At 40.1% G+C, this 20,243-nt stretch overlaps 1 long non-coding RNA gene and 1 pseudogene across 1 annotated transcript; both read left to right on the top strand.

Moving 5' to 3' along the window:
• Window positions 1–5,287, top strand: part of LOC118800557 — a 32,232-nt pseudogene extending 26,945 nt beyond the window's left edge.
• A 9,716-nt stretch (window positions 5,288–15,003) lies between these two features.
• Window positions 15,004–19,226, top strand: LOC118800564. Its single transcript, XR_005006252.1, has 2 exons — window positions 15,004–15,840; window positions 18,928–19,226. It is a non-coding gene; the product is annotated as an uncharacterized LOC118800564 (long non-coding RNA).
• The last annotated feature ends 1,017 nt before the right edge of the window (window positions 19,227–20,243 follow it).

The following is a 20,243-nucleotide window of genomic DNA, read 5'->3' as shown; positions in this document are numbered from 1 at the left end:
GTATTGTCATATTTAGCCAATAAAGTCTACTTTTGATTGAAGCATCCTCGGCACGAGTGTCTGTCTCTCCCCTGCATTGGTCTGTAGACTTAAGACTAAATCCAAGTTACTCTGACTTCCTGTTAAGTTTAAGCAATAATAATCATATTCATAATCAGATTAAAATTGCAATAACCTCAACACTAGCCTACTTTTTTAAATGACTTCTGCTTTATAATAGTTGCACATGACAGAAATTTAAAATGCTCACAGCTTCACAATGTGAATAACACATTAGATACAATAACCTAATAAGATCAGAAATTGAATATATTTAATCTAAAAATAAAATATAGATAGATCAACTCTAATCTAAGTAAAGAACTTGGCCTCATTCAGGAAGCCTTTGTAAAGACATGAGCAAACCACAAGTATATTAGCAGGGTTGGGATAGCTACAATTTAGCTACTTTTCCAGAAAAAGTAGTGGCTACTTTTTGAAAAATAGTGCGCTACTTTTTAGCTATTTTCAAAGCATGATCGCCAGTATGTTTGTGAATCTCCACCTGACACACCAAACAAGCCCAACTGATAGTGTGAACTGATAGTGTGAACAAGACATTTGCATTTAATCATGTACCAGAAAGAAACATACAATTGAAAAGCTGCAGATATACAGTGTAACTAACAATCTAACACACATTTACATAACCAAAGGTGTGATATCCAACAAAATTGTAGACTAAGTAAAGGCAAATTCAATCATTCCAGGTTTTTCCTAACAAAAATCAACAAAAATAACCAAATACAAACCAAACAATTTTGTGCAAAGCATTGTCAACTGGTGAAATAAAACTGCTCCAATTTAAACATTTCAGCAAGATATTTACAGACGTGACATTCAGAGTCCTTTGTTAAACTTCAGCAACACTTCAGCCTCAGAATTCTCATCAGTGATCCTGACTCTGTTTGGGGTGAGAATCAGGCCTGTGCAGCTGAATAACCTCTCCAATGATACAGACCTGACATTGCATTCCCTCACAAATGTTTTGCAGTCCCTCGCAAAAAAATATGCGTTCCCTTGCAAATGTTTCGCATTATGATGCAGTTTGCAGTTTGCAATCACTCGCAAAAGCTGTGCTTTGCTTAAGCTCAGAGATGGAGCAGCTCATTGAATTTACGTTGATCTTGGATTGAAATATAAAGATATAGTGGCACTTCTCAAAATCAAACATGATTTTGCTATTAGTGACTCAAACTGTAACCGAGATCGAGTGTCCTGGTATAGTCAAAGTTACATTTACAGACACTGCAGAGACCAATTGCTGAATAAACTCAGCACAGACTGGCGAAACTGGGAAAACAGTTTTCAACGTTAGCTATGCTGAAAACAATGTAGGCGATGTGATTGGGCACCTCTGGTCCTATGTTTACTTGCTGTCTGACAAGCATATATTTTGCGAGGGAATGTAAAACATTTCCAAGGGAAAGCAATGTCATTAACTTTTTTTTTAAACCACGGCCCCTTAGGGGCTCAATACTGCCACAACTGTAATCTGCAACAAGTCGCAAAGCTGAAGTCGCTCCTCGTTCTCCTGCTTCTCATTCAAATTGTCCCATTCCGCCTTAAATGGCGCAGCAGTACAATCTGGTGCCTCAGGCACCATTTAAGATAGAATGGGACAATTTGAATGAGAAGCGGAAGAATGAGAAGCTACTTCAGCCTCGCAAAAAAGTTGAACATTGACAGACATTTTACAGTAAACTCGCAGAGAAGTTTCTTGATATGCGAGAAAAGCGGCTATAGCTGAGCTAAAGGTTAAAGCAGAGCAAAAGGAGTCTGCGTTTTCGTTTATATTTTTAGCCTATATTGGCACATCAGCACACACTGAGACATACTTACAACAGTGATGGTAAAACAGACATAAAATGTTGTGGCTCCCAAGGTGGTTTCATTTTTGTTGAAAGGACAAAATGGCTCTTCTTAATATTTCGGTTGCAACCCCTGAGCTAAGCCTTCTAGTAAGGGGTGATCAGCATGTGCCCGTTTGCATGAACTACAAAAACTACAAAACTACAAAAAGTAGCACGCTACTTAGCTACTCCCTCATCCCTATATATTAGGAATCCAAAAACATGTTAATAAAATGAGGTTTGTAATTTGGGTGTGTGTGCATGGTTCTTTGAATAAGCATAGCATTAAAATAACCAACACTCATTTACAAATTACAAATGACCACCACATAAAGAATCAATTAGACTCTTTGATAAAGCTGTGTAGTAAAGCTTTAACATGTTTGTGCAAAATAAGTTTAAAAAAGGAAATTATTAGAAACCTCTTGGGTGATACGCTCTCCAACTCACTGTAAAATGATTTGTTTTAACTTACATTATCGTGGCTGCCCTAAAACTGAGATTTTATTACATTTCTATAAAAAGCTAACAGGACCTAAGACATAACTGTTCTGTTAATTCACAGTTTCAGATTCAGCACACTCAAAAAGGCAGTCATGCTACTTTCTTTTCAACATTATAGGAAACACGAATTTTACAGTTATATACTGGACAGATCTCTACAGTACATTCATTCAATTTGCTATACTTTGTTGCACCAAACAATTAGTTTAAAATGTATTGGCTGTCAGTATAATATCAACACAAAACATTTACATATGTACAGTGCTGTGCAAAAGTATTTTCTGATTTCCTCAATTTTGAATATTTGACACTAAACAGTTTTAGATAATCACACAAAAAGACATAAAACAAGGTGAACATGATTAAATGTAAAACTCTGCTTTTAAGTGATTTCAGTTATTGAGGGAAAACAGTTATCCAACATCAACTGGCTCTATGTGAAAAAATAATTTTCCACTGAGTTACTCATTAAGTCAATTAATGATATTTACTTTATATTTGGGGCCAATTAAAATAGACACACCCAGACTTGATTACTCCCAGCCCTGTTGAATCTAAACACCACTTAAATATACCTCCTCCAACAATGTTATATAGGCCAAAATGTCTCAACAAGCAGCACACTATGCCATGATTAAAAGAAATTCCAGAAAAGATGTGAAATCAGTCTGGTTACAAAGCCATGTCTAAGGCACTGGGACTCCAGTGAACTCCAGCGAGAGCCATTATCTCCAAATGGAGAAAACTCCTACCTTTTTGATGACACTCAAGCCTTTTGAAATAGTGTTCTGTGGATTAATGAGTCAAAAGTTGAACATTTTGGAAAACAGGGGTGCCACTACATCTGGTGTAAGGCTAAAGTCAGCATTCCACAATAAGAAAATCATACCAACTGTGAAACATGGAGGTGGTAGTGTGATGGTGTGGGGGTGCTTGGCTACTTTAGGGCCTCAGTGACTTGCCATTATTGATGGCACCATGAATTCTGCTCTTTACTACAAAATCCTGCAGGAGAATGATTAATCACTGATCATGATCTGAAGCTCAAGCATAATTGAGTTATACAGCTAGACACAATCCCGAGCACAAGATAAGGTCCATCTTCGGTTTGCTCAAACAAGATTAAGGTTATTGAGTGGCTTAGTCAAAGTCCTGACTTAAAACCATTGAGATGCTGTGCCACCTCATGCTCAAAAGCCTTGGCTGAATTAAAGCAAAAAAATGAGTGGACCAAATAACTTGAGGGTTTGGTTACTTTATTTAAGCTAAATGTCTCAGTGCTCAGGCCAGCAGAGTGAGCTCCTGTAGTGTGGCTGACCGGCCCTGTGCAAGAATTAAACTTAAGCGTCTAATACTAGAGACCAGCGCACAACAAGGCACGTCACCTACTGTAGAAAACCACAAACTCAAGTGCTGAACTCAAGAACTGGTTAAACTAACAGAGAAAATTAGAGAAGAGAAAGGAATAAACCTAACAACAGAAATCACTCTGTCAGTCACTCTGAGGTGGATGTGAACTGTGGAACTATGGGTTTGAAAACTGTCATGACACAGGCTGAACTAGAGGGAGGGCCAGAAATAGGTTACAGAGTAACATACAAGTAAAGTCTACTGAGATCACTAAGGTTAAATTAAAAATATTTCCTGTTAGCATTGGGCACATATGATTAGTTAGGTTTTGTTTTGGTGCCAGTTTGGTTCATATTTTGTGTGTTGAAAGCCTTCTCAGTTGGTAGGTACAGTGGCATGTCCATTTGGTCATGTCAGCCCTTTTTTGTTTTAGTTTGTTATTTTTGAATGATGATCGTATGTGAAGCAGTTGACTCAGGGGCACATACGAGGTGCTAAGTGTAGCCTGTTATTTTATTTTATTTTACTTTATTTTGCACTAATGGGCTTTAGTGCATAAATACCCAACACTAGTAACTGTTTGAAGATCAGGGTTTACTTAGTTATTTGTGTCTTATCAGTGTCAAATAGCGAGGGGCTTTCACACACTTGTTTGACATCTTTTGTATCACTTTTGTATCCCTCTTTTTGTAATTTAGATATTTTTTGGTTCCACTGCATAGAGTTTCTCGTTTTTCAGACCTCATTAAACTTGAGGTCATGTTAGAGGTTTGCCCTGCACTCCCTGTGGATGGGGCTTCTGTAAGTTTGGAAAAAAGCCTGGCTGTGTATAGTGTGATGTGTAACCACTTTTAATGGTACCGCCCACTCCTCCTTGTCTCAGGTTTGTGATGAGCTGGTGCCTTTTCTTGAAGCCTTATGTTCTTACTATTTGTCAAAGGTACTGACAATGTGATAGCAGATACATTGTTACAGATACCAGTCTCTTAATCTTTAAACCTGTTATTTGGTGTTCTGGCCTGTTTTGGCTGTCTTTAAACTTCCCAGGGCTGGGGAAATGCAAGGACATATTGAATGGGACATGTCTAATTTTAATGAAAATCTTTAAATTAAAAATTATTTTTTTGCACATCTTAGTGGTTGGTGGTATATAAAATTTATTTATTTTTTATGTGGGGTTATGCCAGTGCTTTTTTAACCAATTTTTAAATGGATTAATTTAAAAATAATAAGTTTTTGCTACAACTTTCACTCATTGTCTCTATCAATTGTTTGGCCTCCAGCCAGTTCATAACAATTCTGTACTGCAACTGAGTTTTACTGTATGTAAATGCCATCTGTCCCTCTTTTCCTTTCTTTTCTGCAGATTGTCTGGCTGTATGGTTACAGATGAAGGCTGTTCTTCTCTGGCTTCAGCTCTGAAATCAAACCCCTCCCACCTGAGAGAACTGGATCTGACTTATAACCACCCAGGAAAGTCTGGAGTGAAGCTGTCTGATCTATTGGAGGATCCACACTGTAAACTGGAGAAACTACAGTGAGTTACTGGCTTCCTGTTTCTGTACATAGACTGTATTCATCCACATTACTGTAATGTATTACGGTATATGTGTTTGTTTTTGAATTGTGACCAAACACATCTTACACGTTGAGTTTACCTTCTTACAGACTTTGGCCATTTAGGCTAAAATTCTAACTTGCCTCTCACACTTACTATCAAACTCTCTCAAACTTATCAAACTCTCTCACACTCGCTATCAAACCTCTCACATTCACTATCAAACTCTCTCACACTTGCTATCAAACTCACACACACACACTATCAAACTCTCTCACACACGCTATCAAACCTTCTCACACTCACTATCAAACTCGCCCCCCCCCCTCTTAAAAACAGACGGTTCTTCAAGGGTCCTTTGGTTAAGACAGTGACTCTATAAAGAAATACGAACACAAAAAGAACAAATAGCTTTGTTTCACAGTTTCACAAACTAATCAAAAACTTCATTATAGTGACTGTGTTACAGCTCCAGACTTAAGAATTAAAGCACTGAGCTCTACTGTTCTGAGTTCATATTATTCATATAATACTGTGGAAGCTCTGGTTTTGGGAAGGAGCTTTAGAGGTGCGGTACGCAGAGCTGCGCTGTGGCTCCACCACCGTATAAAGGGACAGTGTTGTGGTTTAATGTTGTTAATGTTGTTGTTCTGTTAGTCTAAAATGTATATGTGTGTTATTTGTGTTATTCTGTAGCCTCTCCCATGTCGCCTTCTTCACCAACACACTCATCACTCATCTCTGAGTGAGGCACCAACAACCAGCGCCTTCACATTAAACTAAGCTCTCACTGCGAGACTCTGTGTTTGGCTTTAGGTTTAATAGTGGATTAACCATTATTTACACACAGAAACAACCGAATAATAGTAGTAATAATAATAATAATAATAATAATAATAATAATAATAAAAATGTTTATTTCTATAGCACCTTTCATACATTAAAAATGCAGCTCAAAGTGCTTTACAATACAAAGTAAAAATAACAGAGGAAGAAGAGCAAAAAGATAATCAAAAATAAAAACAAAATAAACAAATAATAAATAGCAGAAAATAGATACATTAATAAATGCAATTTTAAAAAGCACAAGATAAAACTATAAATGAAAAGAAAAAACAATAAAACTTCAACTAAAAAGAACATAAAAGTGATAGTAATATTCCAGTAAAAACAAAGGAAGAAACAATAACTAAAACACTAAAGTAAAGAAATGTTTTTAACTGTTTTTAAAACACTGACTGGAGGAGCCTGACGGATGTTCATCAGTATCTTTGGTGCATTTGAAACAAAACGTTACTTCTCCACTCATTTGAAGTTTCACATGTGGAACATGGAGAAGCAGCAGTGGATGATCTTAAAGCTCAATTAGGAACATCATCTATCAGCGCTCAGAGACATATGAAGGTGCTAAATCATTAAGAGATTAAAAAACTAGTAGCAAAATTTTGTAGTCAGTTCTAAAAGAGACAGGCAGCCAGTGCATTGAAGCTAAAACTGCTCTAATATGATCCTGTTTTCTAGTCCTTTGTTGGTTGTACTTGCAGGACGTCCTGTGAACAAAGCATTACAGTAGTTTAGTCGAGAAAACACAAAAGCATGGATCAATTTCTAGCATCTTGCAGACAGAGATCAGCTCGAACTCGTGCTACATTCCTTAAAAGCAGTTTTGGTTATATTAATATGTGCTTTAAAACTTAAATCAGTGTCTAGAGATACACAAAAATTCTTAACTTCAGTTATTATTTGTAGAGCCAGATTTCCATATTTCATTCACCTTTTTCCTCTTTACTTCACTACCAATTATAATTATTTCTGTTTTTTCTTCATTAAGCTTTAGAAAACTGCTGTTCATCCAGCTAACTATGCTGGACAGACATATAGTGAGCTTATATACTGAACTAACATTGTCTGGAGCCACAGATTTATACAGCTGTGTATTATATGCATAACTATGAAAATTGATGCTATGCTTCCTAATAATCTGACCCAGTGACAGCATATACAAAGAAAACAGAAGTGGACCTAGAGAGCCTTGTGGTACACCACAGAGAATATCATGCTTATCAGAGATATGTTCACATATGTTCACCTATGTTTACAAAATACTGTCTTCCAGTTAAATATGTAGAGAACCAGTACACAGTTCTATTACAACAAAGTTCTCAAGCTGACTGAGAAGTATTCTGTGGTCTATAGTATCAAATGCAGCAGTTAAATCCAGAAGCATAATTACAGAAACATCACCAGCGTCAGCATTTATTCTCAGATCATTCACAACCTTCACTAAAACAGTTTCAGTGTTGTGATTTGCTCTGAAGTCAGATTGGAATTTTTCATGAATATTTTGTTAATTTAGGAATTCATTAAGCTGTGAGAGACTATTTTAAGTTATTTAACTTAAAAATGGAAGATTGGTCTGTAATTGATAAGAACTGAGGGATGAAGGTTCTGCTTCATCAGTAGTGGTCTTACAACTTCTGTTTTGAGTGTGTCTGGAAAAGTGCTGGTTTCCAAAGAACAGTTTACAATGTCCAGCACACGTGGACAAAGACTATCAAATACTTTAAAAATACTGTTGGAACAAGATCTAAAACACAGGTAGAGAAATTTAACTGCATCACCACTTTCTGAAGTTCTGTCTCAGTGATCTTTTTAAAACTATTGTTGTGTATCTGAGTTTTTAAGACTACTAAGTACTGAGTCTCTTCAGTACACTAACATAACTTGTTACAGGAACATCCTAAGAATTTTAGCAAGCATAATCTCCTAGTGTCTCTTAAAAATTTTAAGATTCAATTAAATATACGTAGTCCATGTCTCTCTTCTTCTTCTTTTAGCTCTTGTATCTTGCAGGTTTGTGAACTTCCCACCTCTTAATGCCTTTACTGTTCTATGTCCCATTTCCACAGCATTGCTGTCCTCCTCTTGAGCAGTTTGAACTGTTTTCTCTTGTCCAGAGGTCCGACCATCCTTTAAATCTTCTGCCCCTGGCTTTTGTCCCTGTGTCTTCGGTTGTGTCGTCTGCTGTTTGGCTTCTTGATAATCCAGGATCATGTCAGGATAGCTGCTGGCAGGTCGCTGGTCTGTTTGATGGTGTGAATCAAGTTGTGTGCCGGTATTTGTGGGAACCGCACTGCACTGTAGGGCTTGATTTCTCTGGCATCGGATCCATGCTGATATCACCTCGCTGCCATAAGGCGATCATGATGCATAATCTTCCTGTGTCGCATTCCTTGAACTTCATAAAGTACAGTTTCACTTGTCTGTTGGACGCAGGATGATAGGGGGTTGTCCTTGTTTTCGAAATCTGCAGGAGTCTACACATGCTTGCAAAGAGTGAGCTTTCGAAATTGTGCCCCTGATCAGTGTGAAGTTCCAATGGAGCACCGAAACGAGTGACAAACTCATACACCAGTTTCTTGGCAGTGGTTTCAGCACCTTGGTCTGGGATTGCAAAGGCCTCGGCCCATCAGCTAAACTGGTCAGTGATGACCAGGATGTATTTGTTTCAAAAGGTGGACACTGGAAATAGTCCTAATATATCCAGATGTAGGCAATCCAGAGGTGCTCCAGCTTGGTAAGTTTGTAGTTTGGCACATTGAGCAGGGCCTGCAGCTTTGCGCTCATTACAGTGCTGGCATCTTTGTATGAATGAGTGGACATCTCCTCCCATACCATACCAGTGGAAACTGCGACGGAGATGTTCCAGTGTCTTCCCCTCCCCTAAACGACCAGATTGTGGAGGATTGTGGCAAGCTTGCAAAATTTCTTTCTGCAGTGAGGCAGGAACCAGCAGAAGTAGAGAAGGATTTAGCTCCCCAGGTCTCTCCCAACGATAGTACAGCACTCCCTTCCATAATTCTATTTGGGGCCAACACAACCAGTATTTCCGTACAGCTGGGCTTTCAAATGCTACTTGTTCCTTTTTTTTTGAGGGGGGGGGCAAGTTCTTTCCACTGGCACAAAATGGAGAGGACAGGGTCTGACTTCTGCTTACTGGTTAGGGGCTGCAGCCAGTTTGCACATGAGGTTTCTAGTAGGGCTTCTGTCTGACCCTCTCCTGTTTGACCTATACTAGTCATCTTCTCTGCAAGTTTAATGTTCCTTAATGCTAAAAAAACAACTTCCTCACCACATCTGTAACACAACGAAGATACATCATGATTGGGGCTTGGAGAAAGGGTTCTAGGTCGATTTTCTTGTGGCATGGTGTGGCGCCTTTGCCTCCTCTCCTGACTATCCACACAGCCATCTAACTGGCTTGAGGCTGAAGTTTGCTCAAGCGTAACCTGAATTTTCTCCAATTTTTCCATCAAAACCTGGAATTGGTTTGCAGTGATTCGGCCAAAACATCAGTTCTTTCAGTTAGCATAGCAAACTGATCCACACTGATGTAAATTGGGCTCCAAACTCTGAGATGTTACTGGGGGTTCATCAGACGTATCTTCCTCATCCACCCAGGATATATGTTGAGCCCGACTCCTCGTATCAACTTCTCTGCTCATAGTAGCATGGTAGTTATGCTCGTGTGCAAGTTGTTGAGTCGTTGAGCTTCCAAGAGGGAGTGCGGTTCTCGGTTCATTACTTCATATGCCACTTTTTGTTTTTTAGCCCTTTCGGAAATGCATCAATTGCAAGTTGATCTTGAAGCTCCAAATCTACACCAGAGTATGCAAGTGTGACCAGCCGCTTAACTTCTTCTGCAAACTCAGCTGTGGACTCCTTGATCTGCCGTAGCTCTCCCAACTTCCTCCCGGCTATAGTTGGAGGGTCTCGTTGACCAAAATGCTGAGTAAGCTGTTCCTTCTACAGCATATAGTCTTCCCTATATAGTGTTCCAACTATATTTTCTTGCCAGCCTTTCAAATGGGAAGAGAAATTAGTCCCAGTCTTTAGTGCCATCAAAGAGAGCTAACTTTGCTTTGGAGCCTTCCAAAACAACATGTTGGGGCTGCTGGCTGGGACTAAGAGATCTGTAATCAGCAGAATAAGCGGATGTTGAACGTGGAAACTGCGCTCATCATCTCTATGTTTCACATCAGGATTGGGGAGACTTGCTCTGCCAGGGCCTCCATTGCGTGCTCATTGCTGTATCACATCTAGTTCTGCAGCAAAAGGACCGCCAGTCATGTTGCCGGACCTCGGTGGATTCTCCCATGGTGATGGCTGGTGAGCATTTAAGTAAGGATGTCTCTCTGATGGTCATTCAGTGTGCTGGCCTTGTGGGAATACAGGGTTGGTTTTTGTTATCTGCTGCAGTATGGGTTTGAGCATCATTTGCAGTTGGTGATTATTTTTATTTTGGTTATCCAACAGCACTTTTAGCCATGTAGGTGGTTGGTCAAGATCAGACACTCCAGCTCCAGCTTCCATAGTTTCTTCATTAGACATACTGCTGTCAACCCTCTTTTTTATTTCTATCTTAACTGTTTGCACTTTTCTCCTTTTTTTGTTTATTTCTTCACTTATTCATTTATTTTGTATTTTGTTCAGCCTATGTATTTTAGCAGTGCCTCACGTGTTGCTTCATATAATTGTCTCAGCGTCCTCATGTGTGATGTCACTCACTCGTCCGCTGCTGCGCGTGTGAGGAGAGAGCAGCGCTAGCATGCTGAGCTAGCATTTAGTCTCTATCAGAATTCTGGTTATTACTTTGTTCAGAATAGGTAAGCAGAACAGCCAGCACTCACCAACATATTAGGATAAGTGACAGAGAACTTCTAGCTTCCATATGGTCCTTTACAGTTATCGGTGTACAGGTGCTCTTGCTCAGCTAACTAGCCTAGAAATCTGATTCAGAGCTATCTAGCCTAGCAATGTGATTCAGAGCTAACTAGCCTTGCACTGTGACTTACAGCTAACTTGCCTAGGAGTGTGATTCAGAGCTGTGTAGCATAGCTGTGTATATAAGGGCTAACTAAACTAGTAGTGTGATTTAGCGCTAACTAGCCGAGCAGTGTGATTTACAGCCGACTAGCCTTGCAATGTGATTCAGAGCTAACTAACCTAGCAGTCTGACATGGCAATAACTAGCCTGGCAGTATGATTTAGACCTAACTAGCGTAGCAGTGTAATTTAGAGCTAACTAGCCAAGCAGTGAGATTTTTTTTAACTAAATAGCCTAGCAGTGTGATTCAGAGCTAATTAGCCTAATAGTCTAATTTAGAGCTAACAAGTGCAGCATTGTTATTTAGTGCTAACTAGCTTAGCAGTATGAGTTAGAGCCAAATAGTCTACAGTGTGATTTAGAGCTGTGTGGCCAAGCAATTTGATTGAGCTAATGAGCTTTGCGGTTTGCTTTAGAGCTAATTACTTTAGCAGTTTGATTTCTAGTTAACTAGACTTGCAGTGTGATTTAGAGCTATCTAGCCTGGCTGTGTGATTTAGAGCTAACTAGCCTGGCAGTGTGATTTAGAGCTAAATAGTTTACAGTGTGATTTAGAGCTGTGTAGCCAAGCAATTTGATTTTGAGCTAATGAGCTTTGCAATTTGATTTAGATCTAATTACTTTAGCAGTTTGATTCATAGTTAACTAGCAATGTAATTTATAGCTAACTTGCCTAACAGTGTGTTCTATTTGCAGCTGTGTAGCCTAGCATTTTGATTTGGAGTTAACTAGCCTAACAGTTTGATTTAGAGGTAAATAGCCTAACTGGGTGATTTGATCAGTTTGATGTTTGTCTTTATTTTAATTTAGTTTTTTCTGGACTGTAAGGTCTGAAGGGTGTTTTATACTGTAATGATCTGTTTTAGTCTTTATTTTAGTTTAGTTTTATCTGGACTGTAAGGTCTGAAGGGTTAGTTTTGATATGAAGTTTAATGAGTGTATAAATGTGTGTGTTTGTTCTTCAGGGTGGATCATGGAGGGAAGATCAGGATCAAACCAGGACCACAGAAATGTAACAAACACACACACACACACAAAATTTTCTGTGTTGTGTCTCCTCTGTGTGTGTGTGTATATCTGTGTATGTATCTGTGTGTGTGTGTGTGTGTGTGTGTGTACAGATGCTGTTGATCTCACTCTGGATCCAAACACTGTGAACAGTCGTCTCTCTCTGTCTGAGAGGAACAGAAAGGTGGAGAATGTGGGAGAAGGTCAGTCGTATCCAGATCATCCAGCCAGATTTGATTACTCGTGTCAGGTTCTGAGTGTGGAGAGTCTGACTGGACACTGTTACTGGGAGGTTCAGTGGAGCAGAAGAGCTGAAATATCAGTATCATACAGAGGAATCAGGAGGAAAGGAGGCAGTGCTGACTGTGGATTTGGATACAATAATCACTCCTGGAGTCTGATCTGCTATAATAACAGGTACTCTGTCAGACACAATAAACAGTTCACTGTCCTACCTGTCCCCCCCCTCCCCCTCTAACAGAGTAGGAGTGTATCTGGACTGGGGCGCCGGCACTCTGTCCTTCTACACCATCTCCCCTAACACACACGCACTGACCCACCTACACACACTCACCACCACATTCACTGAACCACTCTATGCTGGATTCTGGGTTTATGAAAACTCCTCAGTGAGTCTATGTGAGATAGAATAACATCTACAGAGAGAGAGAGAGAGAGAGAGAGAGAGACAGAGAGAGAGAGTACAGTCATGTTTCACTGCAGCTCTTAAAACTTTTTACAAATAGAATAGTTTCAAAATAAGATAAACCAAAGTAAACCGGTTAAAAAAGTACTCAGAAGTACACTGCCTACAGGAAGGAAAAAAGAGAACAAGTTATTTGGCAGAAAAAAGCTTAGTAATACAAAGAGAAAAGCAAAGGCTAAAAGAAGCTAATTCAGCTAGCAAAAATGAAGCGTGACCCAAAAAACTAAAGACCAAAACAACAAGAAAAGAAGAAGGCTAATCTTCACTCAAGCCATTGAGGAAGATTGAGGTAAGAAGCTCCAACTCAACAAAATGGCTAAAGAAATATACATTTTTAATTTTCAACAATTAGCTCCAACGCTATTCCAGCTAGCCTGAGTGTGTGTGATGGCTAATGCAGCAGCAGGAAAGCTCCACCCCCTCACTATAAACTACTCACAAGAACTGAAAACTGCACAGACAAAGAAAACATACAAACAAAAATTACTGAAAGAAAACCCAGAATGTCTCCTAGCAGATTCCAGTCAATCAGCATAAAAAATTACAGTCACAAACCTCCTGCTACACACTGACCGCACAGATGCCTGGCACAGGGCTATCTGTGCCCACTACAAGTAGCATAGAAAGAGGGGCATCTGTAACAGGAGACAGATAACCTTAGACAGCCAGGACGGTGATGTCAGTTTCCTGACTGTAAATGTTTATCACAATGGGACCATCATGTTTCAAGGCAGTGAGGCTAGTCTCAGCTCTGTCCAGCAGGACTTTACCTTTATCAGAGCACTGACAAAGGCTGAGACTGAGAGAGGGAGTGAAGCGGGGGAGGGGCAGAGCAGCAGCAGTGAAGCCCAGCAATCGGGGGAGAGAGGAGCAGACGCACCCCACAGAACTCAGCCCAGAGATGAACTACATCTCAGAGACACGACTATTTCCAGCCTGAAGCTACAGAGCCTCAAAACCAGCCAGCAAATACTCCATCCCTTAGACAAACAGCCCACCCACTTCAAGCCACAGACTGCCCACGCTGAGCCCTGTCCTGCAATATCTGAGTCACACCCTTCCTGCAATGAGCCACAACCTGACCAGCCTGAGCCACGGCCTAAGCTCCCTGCCTACACAGAATCACGCAGTGACCAACTTGAGTTACATCCCGTCTAGCCTGAGCCATACACTAACCTGCCTGAGCCATGCCCTAATTGCACCAAGCCACGCCCTGATCACCTAGAGCCATGCACTGACCTTCCCAAGCCACATTCTGCCTGCAGAAAGTCACACACTGACCAGCCTGAGCTACACCCCAGTCAGTCACAGCCACACCCGGACCAGCCTGAATCCCACCCTGCCAAATCTAAGCCACACCTTGACCAGTCTGAGCCCCACCCCGCTGTGTCTAAGCCCCTCCCTGACCACACCGGCACACAACCAACAACAAAAATGTCCAGACCAGAAGAAAAAACAAACAAACACACAAATATCCCTGATGATGCTGACATCATTATTCTGATTGACTCAAACAGAAAATTCTTAAATGGAGTACAGCTCTTCCCAGGAAGCAAAGTTTGGTGTCCCCGAACCAGCGACACTCTTCACCTTCTTACACATGCCATCTTTGGTGAACCAAACCACATAACCATTCACACCGGCACTAATGATTTAAGGGTACAGCAGGAAAGAGTGGCAGACTGTTTAAGGAAAGTAGCACAGACTTCCCCTCCACTAAGATCACCATCTCCACCATCCTACCCCGAAGAGACATCAACCCTGCTACCATCCAAAAGATTAATGCAGACATCTCCCATGGATGTGCATTAATATCTAATGTGCATCTGGCACGCCATCCCAACCTCAGCATCCACAGCCCCCATGACCACATCCACCTACATAAGGACTTTGTGAACACCTCTGCTAAAAATCTGAAGGATGTAGCTCTCTGACGCACTCCATACAGCCCCCCAAGGAGCAACAGACCACCCAGCCTACGTACAGCCAGACTACTGTACCCACCACCACCTAGGGAGATCAGCACACACCGAGCTACTCATCACTACCGCCCCCTATTTCAGCCCCAGCAGCATAGCTACTCTACACCCAGAGTAACACACCGGACCACCTCATTGCACAGATAGCCCAGACTCAGCCCAGCGCTGCATCCACCACCAGTGCCCAGTCTCAGCAGGCAGCCCCTGCAGCAGACCTATGCCTCTGCAGTAAAAACTCCAGCCCCCACCAGCATTACAGACCTGGGAGAGATCAAACAGCTACTCAGTCTCATATGCAACAGACTGCTGAGCTAAGTGATGTTCATAATTACTAAGTAAATAAATAGCATACACACTATATACAATTGTAATTAAATATCTTGTTAATGGCCTTTTAAAGCTATTTGTATTTGTATTTTCTCTTTCTATATCTCACACACATTTAAAGAATGAAACCTTATCTATCTCTTCATGGAACATTCAGGGCATAAAGTCATCACTATTTGGATACAAAAGTAAAAACAAAGAATTCACAAACAACACAAAGGACATCGACATTATAATTCTCCAGGAAACCTGGTGTAAATCTGAATCCATCGCTCACTGTCCCACAAACTATAAAGAAATAATCATCCCCTCTGTTAAACACTCTCATATTTAAAAAAAGGTAGAGATTCAGGTGGAATTATAATTTGGTATAAATCAGAGCTATCAGAATTCATAACCCCTCTAAAATTAGAAAAATCACATATTTGGCTGAAGATTAAGAAAGGAATCACAAACACGTCAAAAGACATTTTTTTATGTACAGTCTACATCCCTCCCAGTGAATCCCCTTATTATGATGACATCTTCCCCAGTCTGCACGATCAGATCAGCAGCTTCCAGGCCCAGGGAAGTGTGTGGGGACCTGAATGCTCACACTGGATCTCTACCTGACCTCAATACCGAGCAAGGTAACAGTTATATATTCGGACACCAATACTCAAGAAATATCACTAACCTCCCCGATACAGCTCTGATTCACAGGTGAACTGAAACAGAAAGGACCTCCTGCAGCTCTGTCAGAGTCTGGGTCTGTACATTGTCAATGGTAGGTTACGAGGGGACTCTTTGGGGAGATTTACCTTCTGCTCACCTCTTGGAAATAGTACAGTAGATTACATTATAACAGATTTAGACCCTTTCTCTCTCACAGAAGAGTTCCAGAAAGCAATCAGAAACCCCAAAATTCAGACACCTTTAGACAGCTTTCCGGACACCACAAACACTCACAGTAATGAAGGCATCAATTTTGCAGTCAGAAATATCAATCACATTTTTACTAAACCTGCTCAAATAAGTAAATTAAAACAATCCAGGAACAAACCCCCCAAAAAAACAAGTGATAATAAATGCTTTGATATTGAATGTCAGAAAATTAGCAAAGAATGAAGGAAATTATCAAATCAAAAACACAGAGACCCAAATAATGCAGATTTACACCTTCAATACTGTGAGACTTTAAGACTTTACAAACGTACACTCAGAATCAAAAAAGCACAACACACACAAGCACAGCTGACACTAATAAAGGAGTCCATAAATACATTTAGTTTTTGGGAACACTGGAACACCCTAAATAAACCAAAATCAGAGGAACTGGTCATTCAAAATGGAGACATATGGATCACACATTTCAAATCACTATATAATAAAGTACCCAGCAACATCATACCTGAACAAAACCACATAACTTTAAAGACTAAACACATTAGAATTGGCAATAAAAGGCTTCCAGAATCCCCTGGACTCCCCCATTACTGAGCAGGAACTAAGTCAGTAATAAAGTATTTTGAAGGGAATATAAACCTACACTGTATGAAGAAATTGTAAGATAAAGCTCACATGACTGTATTGGTTCAGTGGTGACCGGTGTTATGGTAAATTCAGTCCCCCTGTTTCCCCTCATTGCGCATATCAAAATCATGATGTCTTCAGCTGACGCTGCGCTGCAGGGCTTAGATGATCCTCTGAATGTCTGAACTGAGTCTGAGGAGAATGTCATCCATTCTTGAATGTCCTACCCATCACATTAATCTAAGGTTAATGTTCATTAATTTTATACAGTTTTATACAGTTGTATGTAACACAGCTCATAAACTGTGTGGTTAGGGTCAGATTTGAAGTGGCCAGTTTAGCAGCTTTCATACAAATGAACACAAGCACAACTTCGTAGTTAACATCTGACCAACACAACACAGACCCCTGATAGAGCTCTTTCTGCTGGTAGGAGGGGAAAAAATCAGGTTTGGTTCATATTGTGACTCATTAGGTTAAAATAATTATTTTTTCTTGAGATTTTCAAAAATAAGGTCTCAATAATCTTATTACTCATCAAGGAAGTGCATGATTATTTTATAATGAGTCATTATTATGAGAAAATAAGATTGAGTCAGAAAATTCTGGAAAATATTTATTCATTTGGACTTTCTGATTTGGAACACCTGCTCATCTCAGATGAGTTTGAGTTCAGTATATTTGGAAACTGAGATATTGTACATTTTTAAAACTTGCTCTTAAGACACTTTGTTGAGTGTAAATCGACCCAAAGTTTTAGGAACAGCAGTTTGAAACTGCACACAGTCAGTATTAACTGGTATTCACCATCAGCCCACTGTGAGAGAGATCAGAGTAGGTGCTGTTTATGGAGCAGAAAACTTTAATACATTTGTTCTTTAGGCTCGTGTTTCATACAGAACTCGCAGATTTACACCTGAAACTGGATCTAAAAGCTCAGAACATCAGGTCCTCTGTTTACTCCAGATCACCCAGAGAAGGTCGGGGCTGATTCCTCTTAAAACATTGTAACAACTTTAACAATGGGTGGAGGAAAGACGCCGGGAGCAGGTGTGAAGATTTGGAGCTTTCTTTTATTATTATTTATACACAACGCAAAACACTCGGCTTCTCAGCCCACAAAGTAAAACAAGGCGCTTGCTGGGACTTTTCAGTCCTTTCTTTTCCTTCTTTCTAGTTTAGCTCAGCTCCGCTCACGCACTTTCATAGGTCTCCTTCTCTCTCTGGGCTCTGCCACCTACTGAAGGAAGAGATGCCTATTAGTAGGCTGGCAGAAACAAGGCACAGGTGAACATCATCAGCTACTTATCCCGCTGGTTCAGCCAGACTGGCTTCTCCATCCTGCATTCGACGCTCAGCCATGCCCCCTTCTCCACAAACATGTACTGCATTAAGAGTCTGTTGGTGTGTTTGAGTTCAGTCTGTAATGAACCCTGAAAGCCATGCTCCCTACCAGAGTCTGACCTCTGATTACTGTATTCTCAAAAAGTAATTAGTGGCATGGTTATGGGTATTGGTGTGTTTGAGTATTGTGTCTTGAGTTTGTTCATTTGAAGCTGGTGGAGTGCTGTCTTGGTTGCACTGAATTCAGTGGGTTTGTTTTTGAGAGATGCTGAAAGCTTTTTCATTGATATATGGCCTGTAAGTCTTTCTGCCTCTATTCTCTAAGCCTGCGAGAAGAAGCCGCATCATCCTATCAGCTCTTACACTACAACTACACGGCGAACGAGCACGAACAAACGAGTCACCCACAGCTCAACTGCAGCACGAACAAACGAGTCATCCACAGCTCAACTACAGCACGAACAAACGAGTCACCCACAGCTCAACTAATTTAGCTGTTAGCCGATAGCATCTTTTCTCCAGAATATAAGTCTTTAAGGAGCTCATTCTGAACTATTTATAACCAAAATGTGGTGATTTACATAAATTAAAGATTCTCTTCACAGAAAGAAGCTCTGATATTCTAAAAGCTCAAACATTTCTCTGAGTTTATTGGCTACCTGAGCATTAGCTTAGCTTAGCTTCAGTTATCTGACTTTATCAAACAGACCCTTTCAGCAGAACCTAAAACAGAAGCCAGCAGCTGTTCCTCTCAGATTAGTGTGGTTCTCATTGTTCTGCTCAGTAAACTGTGAGTGTTGATCTTCAGTAATTACCTCTGAGCTTTTCTCTCTGTTTATGATCTTCTCTTCTCTGAACAGACGCTGATCCAGTTCAGCTCCTGCTCACCTGGGCGCGCGCACCAACCAACGCCCAGCAGCTCTGAACTACGGAAAGAGAAAAGGTTCAAAACACGTTTGTAGGGCTGCGTGTGTTCATCCAATTAGCCACGAGCAGCACAGAAAGTATTGATCAGTATGATTGGAACGGTTGGTGGGATTATTATAATGTATTTCACTGAATCTCAATGATGCCGTGTTTATCTAAATGTTCAGTTATTTATCAAATAAATAAATAATTGAGTTATTTATCATAAATAAATAACAATATCATAAATAAATAAATAGCAGATTTCTGTCTGATTAAGAATGCGATTCATAATAATCGCTGCTTTATCGTTTAACTCCAGCGTATCATCACTGATCTGTTGTTGGGGTCATACAGACTGAAGGATGGTCTATATAATTATCCAGGTGTGTTTTTAGGGGAAACACTTTTACTTTAACCCAGCAGAAACATCCAGATCAGCTCCTCCTGCCATGTTCAGAAAGCTCCACAATGGACACAGAAACACACACCATGGCAGAGGAGCACTGTGACTGACTCTGTTAGACTCCATCAGTAATCAGAGTCAGAGTCAGCCTCATTCTGATCAGCTCAGAGTGAGAAACACTGCTAGTTCATCAGAACAGCTGCTGTTCCCTGAATATCCAGTAGGTGGCGCCAGAGTGGAGATAATGACGCCTCCTACTGTTCAGCTTTGCGTTTTGTCCCCGCTGTCATGCCGTAGTTTCCTTCCCTCTGAGTACATTTTAATTGGCTGATTGTTCCCGAGATTCTCTATGAATGGACTTCAATACATTTTAGACCAGCTGTGTGTCCCACATCCGGCAGCGTTTCAGGGGGACGTCTGGTTCCTATCACCACCTCTGAAAAACTTCCCCTTTAAGTGTTAATTATGAATAATAAGATAAGATTTTAATATCAGAAACTGATCTGGAAAATTGTAAATACACAGAGAACCTCAAACCGCTTTTCAAACAGATTATTGTACGAGTAATTTCATTGAATTAAATTTAAACAATCAGCTTTTAAAATAGTTTATATATATGTTTATATATATATATATATATATATATATATATATATATAATATATATATATGTATGTGTGTGTGTGTGTGTGTGGTGTGTGTGTGTATCAGAGATAAATGTAAGAAACATAATTAATATTAGTAATAATAATAATGACCTCATCACCTCAGTGCTCTTTAAAGGTCCAGCACTGTGTTTTTCCTCCTGACTCAGAATGTTGTATTAGCAGGAAGTGATTATCTTCATATTTCTGATTCAGTCCA

This window comes from Colossoma macropomum, unplaced genomic scaffold (assembly GCF_904425465.1).
Source record: "Colossoma macropomum unplaced genomic scaffold, Colossoma_macropomum, whole genome shotgun sequence".
Lineage (NCBI taxonomy): Eukaryota > Metazoa > Chordata > Actinopteri > Characiformes > Serrasalmidae > Colossoma > Colossoma macropomum.
Note: the sequence above shows the minus strand (reverse complement) of the source record. Positions and strands in the feature narration are given on the sequence as shown.